The sequence below is a fragment of the Falco peregrinus genome, chromosome 5, assembly GCF_023634155.1.
Source record: "Falco peregrinus isolate bFalPer1 chromosome 5, bFalPer1.pri, whole genome shotgun sequence".
In the NCBI taxonomy this organism is placed as follows: Eukaryota; Metazoa; Chordata; class Aves; order Falconiformes; family Falconidae; genus Falco; species Falco peregrinus.
Window position 1 is genome coordinate 18,702,055 of NC_073725.1, and position 17,504 is coordinate 18,719,558.

At 41.8% G+C, this 17,504-nt stretch overlaps 1 long non-coding RNA gene across 1 annotated transcript; it reads right to left on the reverse strand.

The window, feature by feature from the left end:
• Positions 1-2,085: 2,085 nt before the first annotated feature.
• Positions 2,086-17,480, reverse strand: LOC129784498 (uncharacterized). Its single transcript, XR_008747299.1, has 3 exons — positions 17,344-17,480; positions 8,510-8,560; positions 2,086-3,796 (listed from the first exon to the last, which is right to left on the reverse strand). It is a non-coding gene; the product is annotated as an uncharacterized LOC129784498 (long non-coding RNA).
• Between the last annotated feature and the right edge of the window lie 24 nt (positions 17,481-17,504).

A 17,504-nucleotide genomic window follows, 5' to 3' on the forward strand; every position in this document is an offset into this window, starting at 1 on the left:
GCACTGAAGTATGTGGAAAAACCATGCGGAATGGTATCCTTCTCGTTACACAGGAACAACTTTCCTCACCAGGCAGTGTGTTGATACACATCCTAGTAACACCGGGGAAGTGGCAGACTCTGCCCACATTTACCCACAGCAACCCACTTCTCACTGCACACCAGTTAGGAGGGAAGGGGAAAAGCATGAAACATGTATGAGCTGATCTGTTGGTCTGTGGTTTGGCTTGCTTTTTTTTTTGTTTGGGTTTTTTTTTTCCCCTGTTAATATAAACCCTGCTATACATAGGCCTAGATTCAGCAGTCGTTTATTACTTGAGTAACTCCTACATTACCAGTATAGATCCAGAAAGGTTTTCTCAGGGAAGAAGGAGCTGCAGGCTTCCTCCCTAAAAAGAGAGAAAGTTATCTTTACATACATATACAGCTTAATGCATACGGAGAATTACAGGCATATCGTTTAAAATGCTTTTTTTTCCTAAATAATTTTATGCATATACAATTGGGGTTTAAGCTGACTGAAGTTGTTGGCTGTTGCCTAATTTTGACATGCCTTTCCTTTGCAATTTGGAAAAAAAACCCTAAACAACCAACCAAACTTGTCCGGCTGCTTGAGAGCTCCCTCTCGTGGAAAACTCTCCCGGAAGGTCTGCGCACGTACTCCAGCCCAGAGGCACGTAGTTGAAACTTTACCTACCCTATCTATTCCTGATAACGCTTGTGCAGCAAAAGAAAGAAGCCGAGCTAGCAGTTGTTGCAGATCATATTTTTTGCTTGGCTGCCCACCCCTTCTCACACAGAAACCTGCTGGTTTGGTATAGACTCAAATACTGGTTGTTATTTGGGGGGAATTTCTGTAAATGAGTATGCATATGAAAAAAATGTAAGTGTTCTTTGTTCTAGGAAAAAAAGAGCCCCAAGTCGTGGATGGTTTTATTTTTTACCCCGAAAAGAATAAATGATTGTCCTCGTCTAGAATAGTTTAGAATCTCTTGTACCTGGGTTGGTGCTGCTGAACGTGCAGTTTAAAGCAGACTGTACTTACTGCAGCCATCAGCAGCTTTGACCAAATACCCACTATTACAGGTCTGTGCTGAACAGGGATGTGCTTTTAAAAAATTGCCTTGCAGTTCAGAACTGTTGCCCACTCCATGCAGGAGAAGTACCAAGGGTCTGGAAAAAGAGCTTCAGACATTCTCCGCCCCCCCCCCCCCCCCACCCCAAGACTTGACCTCCTGATTGTCACCTGGGAAAAGATGTGCATCTGCAGCATCAGAGACTAAAGCAGCGGCCACAAATCCTGCAAACCTCTTGTGCAACGTGGTGGAGTCACTGCAATAGCTCTTTGTGTCTCCTGTGAGGGAGGCTGAGTCACGCTTTTTGGTACCTCTGCACCAGCCAATACAAGGGAGTGTGAAGGCTGCTTCTAAGAATACAGAGGGTGTACCAATTCTCCCCATTTTCCTGCGGTTAAAGTGATGGCCTGTGCAGATCTTCCATGCTAGATTGAATTATATCCTTTTAGAATGAAAACTGAAATGAGATAATAGCCATAAATACAGCTGTGAAAACAACAGCGCTGTAAGTCAAGTAAAATAGTGGGAGAAGTAAGGTAGATGGTGGGGGAAGACAGTAAGTTTGGGTTTGTGTATGTGTATCTAGTGGGTTCTGAGGCAGACTGTTTAAATTAAATGTATTTGAATTGATAGTGTTTTAATGGTCAACAGATAGCTTGCTCTGTCAGGAAAATAAACATTTAGTCATATATAGTTAGCTAACTGGGAAGCGAGTAACAAAACCACATGAATCCAAGCAACTCAAATTCAGGCAATTTTCGAAAACTAAGGTTGGGTTCAGATCCTGTGACTTTGACCAGTACCAGGGACTTGGCTTGCTATTTTGCTTTTTTTCCTTTGCAGGAAGAGGTTGAGGTACTGATGTGATGTGTACTGATGGAATCTTTGAAAGAAAGCATGTGGAAGTAATAATTAATTGAAGTAATAAAAATGAGTGAAAGTTTATTGTAATTAAAATGTAATATAATTAAACTTAAATTATAAATTGTTATATAAACATCTATGAACAAATTTAATTTAAAAAACCAAAAAATGTTTCAAAGAATTATCCAGAACAACTTCTAACTGCTCTGTGATATTCACTGAACCCATGTAGAACTTCAGATTACTTCCCAACAAATTCTGTAGTTATTAATTTATTTGATGTTTGCCTTTTGACACATCTATATAAGGAATTTGATATTTGTTTACCCTAATCCATAAAGTTGCAGTTAGGACTTTCATAAAACAACATTTAGATGCCAATTTAGCAGTATTTTAATAATAATTAAAAAAAAATAAAGGTATTACACCATTTCTATATTCTAGAATGGAAATGGTTACAGAGCTGAATGTACAGATTTGGTACACAGGCACTTTGAACAGACAAAATTTCTTCGAGTGAAATTATGAATAGGGGTTTTGTTCCCCGTTTGGAGTCTCCATCTTCCCACTGAGACAGCTCACTTACCCACAGTGCAGGTCTAGGGGGCTCTTTCACTATAGACAAATCAAGAAACATATGTCCTAGTATAGGCAGCAATATAACTTTTTTCCTACAATCCCAAGTAGTATCATGCAAATTTGTGGCAGCAGAAGTGGACTCTCTTTAATCTGCTTTTAACTGGGTAGCCATAGCGTCTGTGATGCCTGTCATGAATTCCCCTTTTTTTTTTTTTTAATGTGTATGACTCACAGCAGAGGCATTCTTGTATTTGTTGCCAGCATTTAAAGACAAGGACCAGCCTATTTAGAAGTAAATTCCTATTGAAATAAAAATTTCTGTGTACGGGTATTTCTGCATGCAAATGTATCCTGTGCTGTGGATTTTCCAGAACATACACCTGGTGTGTGAGGAAGCATGTCAGTGCTCAAAGCAAGGACAGCCACAAAGCCCTGCCCCCAGCATGGTACCTGCATGTCTAAACCTCCCCCTACATTCACGCTAATGGATGTCACACCAGGCATGCCTAGGAAATCGAGAAGGTATGGAAGTGAGTGACTAGCTAAACGTCATCTATAACCAGACTTCTCGTTCGTTCAGTTTAGATACCTGCTTATGTTACACGTGTTGGCTGATTTTAAACTAGTTTAAATGCCAGTCTATAACCTGACCCTTTTGGAAGGAAAAGACTGTGCAACCGCAGCTAAAATAATATCAGTTTAGTGACGAGTAGCTTGTTTTGTTTAATAAAACATCATTCTTGGGTCTCAGCAATGTAACTTTTATTCAAGGATCCTGATATCCAGCAGATGTTCTTCTAGGTTCACATCGGATCCTGTGACTTGCACAGGGATCCCTGCGGCGAGGAGCGGGATGCTCCACAGCGTGGGCAAACCACAGCCGAGGCTGGCAACAAGACAGGCCAGGGCAGGGGTCCCACTGTGCCCCACGCCACAGCAGGGTGAGCAGAGCGGTCCCCTGGCAGTGCCCGGCGTCTGCCAGACAGGGCTGCGGCCACAGGGCAGGTCCCAGGCCAAGCCAGGTGCCTGACTCAGGAGGTACATCACTTGGGCGCGGGCACAGCCGCAAACAGGCAGGGGCCCAGGGCAAGAGCTGGAGCTTGAATGCAGCTCCCCCGTGAAGCCGGGAGGCTCCAGCAGGGCTTCGCACAGCTCTTCCTCACCCTCCAGCTTTTGGCAGACATCTGATCCAGGGTTACACAGCCACGCCACGTCAGTGCGGGCCTCCAGCACAGGCAGGCAGACCTCTGCTGGGGGACTGCATCCAGGGTCCTTGTACTGTGGATTTAATGGTGTATTTGTGGTCTCTGATTTGTTGGTTGCAATTAAAATAAACTAGTTTCTTACCTCCGTTTCTTACCTTCTCTCATTCTCTGAAAGGTAAAAATACATGTTTCTTTATACGTATGAGAACGGCAGTGTTCTTTTGTCTTGAATGCTTTAAATGTCTGGTACTGAATGTGAGAGAACTTGTATCCCACTTCTCACTAAGCTACTTGGTAAAGGAGGAGCAAGAGCAGTAGAACCAGTCCATCTGAACTACAGATTTAAATTTGAGATGGACCTGAATGACAACATTTAAAATTTCAACATAGAGTTTGATTTTCCACCCACAGTTCACTTTTATTTATATCTGTGGTTTTGCTGTGGACCATTACAAGTCTAAGGACTTGTTTCAAAACTTCAGCTGTAGACTTGGGCTGAGATTCAGAAATCCAGAAAATCCTGTTATGATGAAGCTTAGTGTGAGCCCTTACCTAAGCACAACTTCCCTGGAGTGCAGTGAGTGTTGCTTAAGTATGAACTTCCAAAATATGCCCAAAAATAGGAATGAAGCACGTCTTGGCAATGGCTACAATTCCTCAAATTTATGAAAGCAATCCTGGGACATGATGACATTTTTAAAACTAGCATCCAGTTATATGTATTTTTGGAAAAAAAATAAATTGGGACATACTTCAACAGAGAATGAGAATGTATTATTCTCTCCATCTCATTTTTCTGAAATACGTATGATGATGGGAAAGTGCTTCCTCATCATCCATTTTATTTCTTCAAGCAAACACGTCAGTCAATCAGATTTTGCTAACCGAGAAGACTTTTAGAGCGGTTGCAACATTCCCAGCATTTTGCAGCACTACTATCTTTTCCCTGGGATCCGGGAAGTTGCACGAAGACTGTGCTCTCTAGGTTTACTGGGACAGATTAGATCAGCAACATTTTCCTTCTTTGATGCAATGTAATCGATATCTCGATGCTGCTTCAAGAAATGCTAACTTGAGCCTAGAGAATGAAGCAGATATGCTGGCTATGTCTGTGCTGCATGTGAGGTTACTCTATCCATGTTCACATTGCAGACTGCAGGGTGCTTCCAGGCTATTACTGGGATGTCCATACATAGGGATTCACTATAGTTTGTCAGAAAAAGAAATCAGACCTTTTTGCTTTGAAAGCATTTTTGAGTACATATTTGTGCAACCTTATGTGGTTTAAAGATGCAGGTTTGTGCAAACCAAAAGCTGCCTCCAAGGCACCATTTCAGGAAGCATGGTATTTGTATGTCATGAAACCATATTCCTGGCCAGGCCTGGAATTTTATTCAAGCAGTGTTATTCAATACAAAATACTTCTGCTGTTCTTACTAGCGTAAGTTGTAGCCAGAGTCTGTCACAGCCAGCTCCAAGGAGTCCTGCTAGGCAGTGCTTGGGGTCCCAGGGTCTGGTGTCCAGCTGGTGTTGCTGGAGGAAGGTTGCAGCTGCAGGTGAAAGCAAACGTGAAAACATAGGTACAGCTGCGGTGGCTGTGCTTGTCCGCTACCAGCAAAGGGACGGTGAGGGCCAGCAATAGAATTCCTTCCTGACACCTTCTGTGGGAGAGCAGTGGCTGGATGTTTTCAATGTTGGAGTCATGCTCTGTTTCAGTGACAAAGTGAGGGGACCATTTTTTTGGCTCAGAAAGCAGGTACCCCAAGTGTTGCCGCAATTCTAAGGCTGCAAAGGGAAGGCAAGGGCCAGCAACAGAATTCCTTTCTGGCACCTCCTTCTGTGGGAGCAGTGACTGGACGTTTTCAGTTTGGAGTCACGCTCCGTTAGAATGAGGAATTGCTTTTTGCTTGTCATTGTCCATGCAAGGCAGACTGGCTCCAACAGTCACCAAGTGCCCAGCCTTCTGGAGCTGGGGTGTGGGGTGATGTCCTCTCTTGTGCTTTGTCGGTGTGATGGCAAAGTCCGCCTAGCAAACAAGACAGCTGGATATCCCACCTGTGTGGCAGAATATCTGAAGAAGCACATCACAGGTGAAGGTGAGTGGTGGAGGTGCAGGCTGCGGTGTGTCCCTGCGGTTGTCCTAGTAGCAGTGGATCAGCCCAGACCTCCCCACTGCACATGCCGGTGGACACGTGAGCAGGATCCTCTGCTAGCCTAACTAGGTTACTCTCTCAGTGCCTCTGAGCGCACATAAATAACTTGACAGTGGGCAGGACTTGACTCAGGCAGTGCACAGTCTAATACGGCGATGCAGCTGAGATCACAGAACCTGCACCCCAAAACACTGCTTTAAGTATACTCTGTACCTTCCATACCAAGACTTGATCATTACATGAAAATCCATGAACACAATTATCACAAAAAGTTTTCCTGAGCCATAATTGTGACCAGTAGTCCATGTAAACAAATATTTAATCCAAACAATGTTTTCCCACAGAGGCACACCCCACCAAAAGGTAATGGAAACTGTATCTCACAGAACTGGGCAATGGCTATGTAATCATTGCTTGAATCCAGACAGTCTTTATCAGCTTTAAAATGTGCCTGTAATCTCTCTTTATAAGCATATAGATCTCAGCAGGTGTTTTGCCTGGAGGGTTGTACAGCAATGGGCCTTCTGAGAGTAATCAAGCCATAACTCAGCATATGGTTTCAGTATGAAACTCTTACTGATATTTTAAATATTTCCAGCTCTAATTAAGTTTACCTACCATTACTTATTCCTGTTTAATGTACCACCATTACAGATCAATTGCTAATTGACTTTCTTTCCATAACCACTAACTAGCCATTGGTTTTACAAGCCCTGTTTTTCTCCCACTCTGATAAAAGTCCATTATACAATATAATGTGACTTAATTTCGAATGTATTCTGGTCACTGTGTTTTATTTCATGTGTCAGTAGTCATAAAGTAGAAAGCTGATCCGGCAGCGAGGAGAAAATCCAATATTAAATTAATACATAACAGCTTTGTACAGTGTAATCTTTGACACTGAGAGATGAATTTTGTCAGCATGGTGTTTGCAGCTGGTAGCAGATTAAAGAGATAACACTACTCTCAGGAAATAAGTCAAAAGCATGGCATGAATATTATTACTTTTAGCTTTATCTTGTGGCTAAAAAAAATGAGCCCCCTACCTCTTCTATCAGTATCCCCTATTTATTTAGGCAGTGCTGAGGGTAAGGGTGGAAATGCGATTTACATGGTGATTGTTTTTAAGTTTTTTCATTCTGTTCTATAAGATAGAAGGGGAAAAGTGCATATTGTTCCTTGATGGTAACAGTGTTGTGGGTTGTGCAGTATGGCATGACAGCTACCTCTGTGCTGTAATAAAGAGCTAATTGACTTGGGGCAGTGCTTCTAGAGACTTCTGCTCTGAGAAGTAGCTCTGCTGGGGCTACACCAGGAATCTCAGAACCGTGCATTAGATAAGTAACATTGTACATTTCCATCTGTCTCCATCTGTTAGCTCTTTACAATTGTATGTTGCTTCAGACAGCATTTTTTTATTTGCTTGTACAGTAATTCACGCAGTTACATTCTTCGTCTGCAGCACAGTAATACTGACAAGACTAGGAAATCGAGACAATGTCGGACAGCTTAGTTCTTTCAGGTGTAATATGGAGCAGAAAGCACATGCACGAAATCTGCATTTACCTCCGTTCTGAAGTTGCCACAGGCCAGTTTGGTCCCTGGAAAAATTCCAGCTACCCTAAGAGTTGCCCTGACTTGTACCATAATTGCTGTTTCCCGTACGTCTTTTCAGCACTGTGCATGACAAGTACTAAAGAACATCTCAGCCACACCTCAGACTGCATCCATATTGGCTCACACATGGGAAGATCTTTAGCAAAAACTACCAGTCTAGTAATGTCTTCATTTTTTGGGAAGACCTCTTCTGGTACAGGTGTTCTTAGGAATGTGAAGAGAAGTAGAAGGGGAGAGACAGGGGCAAACTACTGGCCACTACACGTTAATGAATTCTACTAAATCAGAAATCCCTGGTTCTTCTCCGGGGCCTGGCATGAGAGTTCTTCTGGCAAATAACTTCTCTGCTATATTTAGGGCAGGTCTATTAATATATAATTGCTTCAATTATTGTCTAACTTACTTAACGTTTACAAAGTGTTCCTAAATCTTTGCAAAGACACTTGCATGCATCTATAGTTATTTACTATTTATGGCAAATAAAACCAGACTCCCTATGTTTCTCATTGGACATGTAAAAGCCCTAAAAATTTTGCACTCAACGTAATCAGAACCCCCTGAGCGTGACGCTTTTTCACAAGTATTCTGAATCATCACCTCAGCTCGCAATAATTGCTCACAGTCCTCCGTTCTTCAGAGCATTCCCTTTCCCATTTCCCGAAGAGTCACAATTCTTAATTCTGTTTCCCTCCATATAATATGGCTAATATGCCATTCTCAAACACGGTTTATTATTCCATGTCAGCATATGAGAAAACAGGAGGGGAAATGAGTTGGAGCAAACGTTTTGTTTGTCAGCGATGAGATACGGTGTCAGCATGCTGTCACAGCCCAAGAGTGCAAATGACCGGGTACAACTATAGCACTTCTGAAAAAAATTTCTAGTGAGATCTTAAGTTTTCCTCTTTAATTTTTATCTTTGCTCTTAACAAATAATACATCACAAGTAAAATTTCCCATCTCTCACTGAGTGTTTTTTGGGCATGTGTTTTGATGTGCACGTATTTAGACCTTACCTGAGTTTTATACAACTGGAGATGGTTACCGTTGAATCACTGCATACATTTCTGGCCAGTAAAACAGAACATTTAAATAATTAGCATATAAACACTAGGTACATTAAATGAAAAGTCATACTGAATCATCTACATAGTAAAGAAAAAATTCTTTAGCTGCTTCATCCCTGAAACTAGGTACCTCATTAGTCACTGATAAACTGCCACGCCAAGCAGGTAATACTGGTAAGATCAAATTGGAAAAAATGACAGTCATGAGGTGGAACAAAACATGCCATGGGAAAATGAATTGACCTGCTGTGATGACTCACATCTAGCTAACGAATCCGAAGCACATTCTTTGAGCCCTGTGAAAACTGGAGGAAGCAGATGCTGGAAGCAAACACAGAGGTAGAGGAACAGAAAGGGAAACCCACAAGCCTGAGAGCAGACAGACACATGCACATCTGGTGTTACCAGAGTTACAGAAGGATGAAGGATTGTACCACTAAAGAAGCGGTTAGTCTTTGCTTTTACTTGGTGAAATTCACTTGCTGTCCTAAAGTGATTCCAAGGACAATTTAATGTCAGTTACGCCTAGTCGTTGTCAAACTCCTAGCTAAGCAGTTTGTAGGCAGTGCCAGCTGACTGCAAAAGTGACCACTGATAAGCCTGTCAATGCCTGGAAGGAGAATGGATAGCAGCTAAGCATTCATTTAAGCATAATATTCAAAGCAGGAATATACTATCTCGTGCTCCTTGAAATATCTTATTTGTGTATGTCAGCATCTCAGTATCTGAAAGGGGAGGACACAGTGTTAAGTTGCTGGGCACACTACTTCAAAAGGAACGCAACGTTACATTTTATACCAGTCAGTGTGAATGGAAAAAACATTGCATATACAAATCAGCTGAATGTCTGATTCCACAGAAGAAAACACCCATTAAGAAAATGGTTATTTTCCCCCTAAAAGTGACTCATTACAAAAATTTCAGTCTGTGTATTTGACAGTTAAGAATTTTGTGGACCTTCAGAGGGAACACCAGACAGAGGAACCTGAGAATTCATGAAGTATTAGGGATAAATTCTTGATCCTGAAGAACATAATTTGCACACTAAATTGCTTACAGTAACATTTTAAGTACTGGCATTAGTCAAGCCATGTCCAGATACTTCATGCCAGGATGAATCATTTATGACAAATAGTGCTCTGAAATCTGCCCTAATTTATATAGCTTTCGCAAAGGTGCCGACTAAAGTGCAGCCTCATAACACAAACTGGCTCATCCAGTGTCTCTCAGACTCTCCCCTTTAATGTCTGAGTCAGACTCTGTGATGTCCTGTGGATGTCCTACCACAATTAGAAGGAAAACTTGAGCCACAGTTCTCTCCTTTGATTAAAAAAAAAAAAAATAAATTAGAAAAAGGCACGTTTTGTAAAAATGCCCTTGATCAAATCATCCTCTTCCCTTCTTTGTGCAAAAGCATGCTGGTAATCCTGGGGTTTCTTGCCTGCTTGCACCACGTACGTTCATATACAGCCAGGAGAATGATGAAATAGAAGATTAAACTACATTTTTTGCATCTTACTTTTTGCAGACTGCGCCAGTGCAAGTTTGTCTATCATTTCTCCTTTGAACATTGCAGAGTAAGCATTTCTAGGAGGAATCCTCTAGCAGCATTGTCGGCAAATGCTCTCACCATTTCTTTATTCCCAGATTTTTGTGGTTGGACCAAACTTTGCAAAAGAGCTGCCTGTACTGATGTTTGTTACATTATGTAACAGAGAAACTTTGTTCTGATTCATGATGTTTGGAATGTGTAAGATAAAAACCTTATCTTATGGACAAGTTTAACAGCAGAACATGAGGATCTTCACTGCTTTCAGAGGTGAATCCCCTACATTGTTATTAGAGGTGGCTCTTTGTAAGCCTGTCAGTATGTGTGTTAAGGAGATGTTTTGAACAGGGAAAAGTCATAAATCCCTCCCTGCATGGACCACAGAACAACCCTTATCTCAGGGTCTTCTATCTTTTGTTTGATAGTTCCATTTTTCGGTAAGGTCTCAGACTGTTGTGCATTAGGGTGTGTTGTTCCCAGAGAAGGACCACAGCTGTTCTTCCTGGACTGCGCTCCTGGGGAGTGATTCATTCAATTTCCACATTATAAGGAGAAACCTTGAATTTACAGCTTTTAAATCAGGCCCTTGCTTTCCTCCTTACATGTTTGTCATCCCCCCTGGACCTAAAATTAGACCTTGGCCCCTGCTGTTGTCTCCTAATCCTGCTCCAGCAGTATGACTCTGCTCTGTCCAGCACGTAGTGGCAATTTTTTTTCCCTTGACTGTATGACGCTTTTACATAATATATTCCATCCACACAGTGACAACGGCAGTGTGCATAGATGGGGATACGAAGGATCAGCCCATATGAGCATGCTCCAGTGTACGCCTGGCATTTGATTCACCTTGGTTCAAACCCCCTCAACGTCACTTCACTGAGTAGGCAGAGCACTGTGCCTTGTTGCTTATCTGAATGAGCGACTAGGTAGCAAATAACCGAGCAAGGAGCGGAGAGCTGAGCTGCGCACTTTGGCAGCCAGTGCTGCAGGCACACGAGTAGAGACGCGTGCCCCCCGCCAAGGCACAGATGCTTCCCGCCTCACACAAGCCACAAGCTTGTCTCTGTTGGGGCACGTGTACGCAGCCCACAAGAAAAGGACAAAGCTGATTACTGTCTTCTCAAAAAACAAGACTGCTTTGTGCAGTAAAGGAGCTCTAGATATTTGAACCGTAACTTACTACAGGCTGTTCTCCACCTGAAATGCTGAAAATAAAACCGTTCACTGACAATAGAGAGGATTGCTTATGGTGTAAACCTCTCACTTGCTATAAAAAGAGTCCATTGAATGAAAGAGCTGAATTTCAGCAGTGTTTTTTAGTGAAATTTGCCAAGTGAAGGTATTTCTGTTGGGATCTTATTTACCATTCTGCTTGTTCAATGTAGCAAGAAGTGATGTCTCTATCCTAGCAAGCATTATGCTCTATAATGGCTGGCTACCTAATTCCCTACTTCCATCCAGACCTATTTCAAGTGATGTAAAATGATTTCTACTTGAATATTTTATAAGGTATTTTAGGATAAGAAACACTCCAAATAGCAAATACTATTGAAATAAATGCTAAGTCCATGATGACTTATAAAGTGATCTTCATCAATTAACCAGATCTCATTTCTTTCATATCTTCACTGTAATAAACCTAGTAGTCTTCAAATTATACACAGAGTTTTCTAGTCAAGCTTTGTAATTGTAATGTAATAAACAGGAAAGGGTATTTTTCCTGCGTTTAATATACAGGTAAAACCAATATAAAATTTAATTGCGTATTGTAGAATACCAACAAAGGACAAATATTAATTTATGCTTCTTTGAAGTCTACTCTATCCTTCGGTTTAAAAGGTATTTGGATTGACTTGATGATATATTTGGACAAAATTTTTTATAAAATGTGAAATACGATGCTTTAAATAAAGAAAGCAATGTTTTAAAGTGAAAAAATTAAGCCGTTGCTTTAGGTATACCCCATATTGCAATAATTAAGAGAGTCAAAGTTACCAAGTTATCTTTCATCTATTTTGTTACTTTCCATTTTTTATATATTTGCATTATTTAGTAATACAGGATTTACGTGAAAACTTTCTGACTTTCAAATCTTAAGGGGTAGCTTAATGACCAAGCTTGTAAGAGCAATTTGTAAAATACAAAACTTCTCTCTTCTGGAATGAATAAACAATAACATACTTGAGTTTCAGTTGTTTATTACTTTAAAATTAGAAGCAGTAAAAATCCAGCATAGTTAGGGGAAGGATATCTTGCAAAACACTTGGGTTTCAAGGTCATTAATCCTTTCTTCTTTTAACTTTTAATTAAAGCTGTGATAACATTAAACACTACCCAGCTACTGTTGGGGCTTCTGAAATCCTATGACAGTTGAAGAAAATATTCATAGCAAGAATAAGTGCAGTGTAAGGCAAAATTTACTCCATTATTACAAAAAGCAGACACTTGATTTTTCATGTGCTTTTAATGCAATATGACAGGTACTTTGTTTTCCATTCCTAAGGGTAAAAATTATTTAAAACTCCCTCATTTATATATGTAAAGTAGAATTAATGATTTACCAAGTAACATCAACGGTTCACACTGAACAAAGCTAAACCAAACCTTTTCCTTCTTTCAACAAACTTTTGGAAGAAGGCTCTGAACTTTTTTCAAACTGCACACCACAAACATTGCACCAAAACATGTTGATTACAGAGTTTTCACGCCAAAATCTAAGTCAAATATTCATGCGTGACTTCGGATTTTCCAGAAACTTACACACAAGGTTGGATTCAGAGAACAGCTATGCAGCCTGCCCACGATTAAATGACAATGATATTCTCTATTACATCCACCTCTTCTTATGCATAGTTGTGCCATAACCAATAGATGGGAAAGAGGGTGTAAATCTATACCCTCACAAACACTCTCATTCAGAGTAGAGTGGCCATTTTGGGGGCTACTAGTCACCTGACTTGTATCAGTATATCTATAGCACCGCACATTTGTGCTTTGCTCTTCATCAGGGTAATTACCTGTGTAAACATTGCCTCTTTTTAAGTAGAGAGTGTATATCTGGCAGCAGTATATGGCTGCACCCTAATACATGGTATACAGGACTATGGTAATATAGCTAAAAAGACAGCAGTTTTATTCAATGTGTTATAAACCCCCCTTTTTTTCATATTTGTATTTATACCTCTTGCACCTTCAGGTTTTGGGAAGCATTTTAATAGCCTCTCAGGTATTTCTTACGGAACTTAAAGTTGCTGCTGATTTCTATAAACTGTTCCACTTTGTAAATCTTCTAGAACCACAGTGATATGAATAGTATAAGCAGTAAAAATAATAACATTTAAAAGATCTTACAAATATTTTTGAGTGGGAGACAGTTTTACCACAGATTTTTAATAGCCTATATGAAAACATGTTAGCAAATGCTTTTAGGGCTTATTATGAAGACCCACTACTACCAACCACAATGTGGGACAGCGAGGAGGTGTTTCTCCCTGCTTATGCAGTGTATTTCAGTAAGAAGCACAGGCACTATCATTATGTGATCAGTAATACAGCATATTTCTGAAGCCTGCTGAGACTTGAGAGAAATTCTAGGCCACACTCTAATTGGCCTAATAGCTAATATTCTTGTAACATTTTTACAGAAAATATTGGTGGTTGGATTCCCTGTTTGCTCTGCTGTCATCCATCTACAATGCAGCAGGTAAAATTATTTACCTAGGTCAACAATTTCCAGGCTTTGCATAACCTCTCTCTCTTTCTTAACTCATTTAAGTTTGTATATTTTCACCTCTACTCTTATGCCCACTTCTGCTCCTGCTTGCCATTTATTTAATCTACAAGGTTCTTTTCTCGGCCACTAGCTATGCATGTGATGCCCTTATTCTAGATCATTCTGCAGCACCCTCTCCTCAAGCAAAAAAAAGGCCCGGTCACTATCCTTATTTAGCTTATGGTTGAAAGGTAACTGTTCTACTACTGTACACAAGTGTCTACCCTAAGTGTACCAACAGCATTGATTTAGACCTGTTTTGCCCCTTCTCCAGCCTCTCATTTCTTCATCCGGCCCTGTACCACATCTGGAATTTGGACTGAAGATGTGTTTTTCTTATAGCATTGGAACGGTGGGAGGATGGTACATTGAGCATGCTGGTGAATGTGGCTCTACAAGCACAAAGATGAGCATAGCCCCTGCCAAGAGGAGTCTGCTGGTATGCTGAGCATTCTGGTGAACGTGGCCCCAGAAACACCAAGATAAGGACAGCCCCTGCCCAGCAGAGTTAGCTATCAACGTACTTTCTGGTTCAGGTCCCTCCTCACCTACAAAAAATATAAAATCCTAATAAATACAAATGAAATTGAGGAAAATAGGATTAATATTTCCTCTAAATTTTGAAACAAAGGTAAAGGAGTGTCAAATTTGAAGTAAATGGTTTATGGGCTGTTAGGGAGAAATTTCATTCATAGATCATAAGAATTTTACATTTTCTTCTAAATGGCCAGTAGGACTAGGAGGGTTATTTAGATACACTGAGAGCTTCTTTCGACATACAACTTGTTTTCTGCATTCCCTCATTTTGGCAACTGATGTCACTCCTGAAACTCATGGTCAAAAGGTAATGGTGATGAAAGACTTGGTCCTTACCCTGTGTCACCAAAAGACTATGTTAGGAGTATCAAAATGAGGTTGAATCTGAGTGATTAAATGAAACTTTAGGCAAGAGGACCATCAGATTTAATTAAATGAACAGCTAGCTGCCTTATCACTTCTTCTTGCTGGTGTTTTATTTCCTTAGTATAGCATCTGATTGCTAAATAGTGGAATTACTACAGGACAACTCTTACACTATGGGTGAAGCAGCATGATCAAAATCTACAGAATAAAATACAGCAAATGCAGAGTAAAATCTTGCTTCAATGAAATATGTATGTACACAGAATTTACGAACAGAAAGCAAATATAAAAGAGAACATCAGAGCTCAGTGAAAGATCTTCTGTCTAAAATCACAGACAAAACCCATGAAGCATGCAGAAAAGCCAGTTTGTATACTGTAAGCAAATCTGACTTTTAGCAATGCTTTTGCAAAACTGCAGTGCTCTACATATACATAATTGTTGTTTCGTAAAAAGAGGAAAACTGGGGACATCTAATGATCTGTCTACAGCAAAATTACACGTATCAATGACCTTGGTAAAGATTAAATATGTCTGTAACTTGTTTATGCTGCATTACTTCAAACATTTTAGGGGAAAACTGTTTTAAAGTGGTTCCCTTAGACACTATCACAAATTTGTTGAAGAAGGAAGTATATATGGCCTGTTGTGTAAAGCACAAGACTCTGAGTCAGAAGATGCACATTATGCCCCCTGCACTGATAACTACTGACTCTGTGGCTCCTTCATCACTAAATTGGGAAATAGTACTTAACTAGTCAGAGGTAACAAGGAGACAAGTCATTACTGCTTGTAATTGCAATAATCAGCACAAAGCCTTCAGAGGAGTACTGTTCATTAAGAAATTTGTGGGAAAGAAGCAAATCACCTGTAATTGGAAGTTCTGGTAACTTGTTCTAAGACAAAGTGAAATTTCTGTGCTGTGCTGGTGGAAGGTTCAGGAATACAAAGTATCAGTCCTTGCATTTGTTAAGCAACAGCCATCTAAAGGTCATCATGGCTCTAAAGGGGAACTATGATCTCATAGCTGCAGTTTTTGCCCTTCCTTGTTCACACCCTTTCCGTGTTTATGACTGTTATGCTGGGAGGTATTGATGGCTTCCATCTTCCATATATAGATAGCCATGTATCTTGTAATGATGTGTAGGCTAACTATACCCCATAGGGTCTTGATGTTGGAAACAAAGGGAGCCAACTGCCCAGCTGACTGTATCTTAAGACTGGTCAGAATCTAAGCCTGCGAGGGTGAGGTTTTCCCTGGGACAGAGTGCAGTCAGTGCAAGGCTGACTCAAGCTAGAGGCCAAATGCTTACAAGTGTATATGGGCAATAAAACCTGGAGGAAAAAAAAGCAGAGTGGAACTCATACTCACATATGAGTAAGGCAGGGCAGCTTTCTGTATTCATTGTATGATACAAATCCCCCCCTCTCCCTTTTTTTTTTTTTTTTTTAAATGTGAAATTAAGTCAATTACTGCTTGGTTTTGATTGACCTATGAGTAATTGTGCCGAGTGTTTACTCAGCACAGGGAGGCAAGTGCACACTAAGGAACTGTTAACATATATATTAACTTTTTGTGAATATAGCGAAGGTTTGTAAAAGGAGCAACATGGCAAGGCCTGGAAGGATAACCACTTGGGCCCCACCAAAGGTGACTGGAAGCAGCAGAACGAGGACAACTCCCTATGCCTGTGCCCGGGAAGCCCGGCCGCTGTTGTCACAGCATCTCTGGATTGTACATAGGCACAGTTAATCCTGGCGGAGCTGCCCCTCCCAGCGGTGACAGGAGCAGTAAAGCCCGATTTCCCAGGCCCTACCCTCTTCCTCTTACGCCACCACTTCAGACATTCACCAGATGATGAAGATAGCTCTGTTTAGTATAGTAGGCTTTCAGTACAGAGGAATCGCCGGCTTCACTTTACAGCAAAACTCATGGCCTGCTGCAACGAACCCCTTTCACATAATTTAAAAAGCACTTTTACCACTCCTTTTCATGGTATCATCACCTCGGGGCTTATGTGAGAAGAAAACAGCAGGCTTACAGCTTTAGTTGTCTGCAGCAAGTGGCAGAAGAAAGGAGGAAATGAGAACGTGGGGTGAACATCACTCTCAGGTCTCCAGACAAGCAGGCCTTGCGGACTGGAGCTACGCAGGGTCGAGTCAGCAGAAAGCCAGCGGGACGCAGGTGACTGATATGTAATTACAGCAACAGGCCAACCTGTGCCTTATACTGCCAAGAGCGACACTTCGACATCTGCGACAGAGAAGCGTTTTACTTCATTTAAAATAGCTGTTCTTGGGGCGGGTTGCGCACGGGACCCTTTGCTCCCCTCTAACGCGCTACAAGTTCGACATCTCACCAACGTTCCAGTCGCCACTACTCCTACGGGCGCGCCACGGCCCGCGTTACCGGCCAGCCAAGCGTCCTTCACCACAGTTGGGCTCCGCGCCCGCGTCTCTCACTAGACAGCGCTGCCGCAAGGGCAGCACTCGAGCTCTCCGCCCTCCCCGGGCACCAGACGCCCTCCCCGCCCCACACCGCGCTCCTCCAGCACCCACCCCCGCCGCCGGGCCCGCTCCCCTCGGTAAAACCGCGCAGCTCCCACCGGCGGTGCCCGCCCCCCCGCCCCTCGGCAGCGGCCGCGAGCGGCGGGGCGGGCCCGGGCGCGTCTCCTCAGGCGCCTGCGCGGGGGGCGGGGACACGGCGCGGGCGGGCGCAC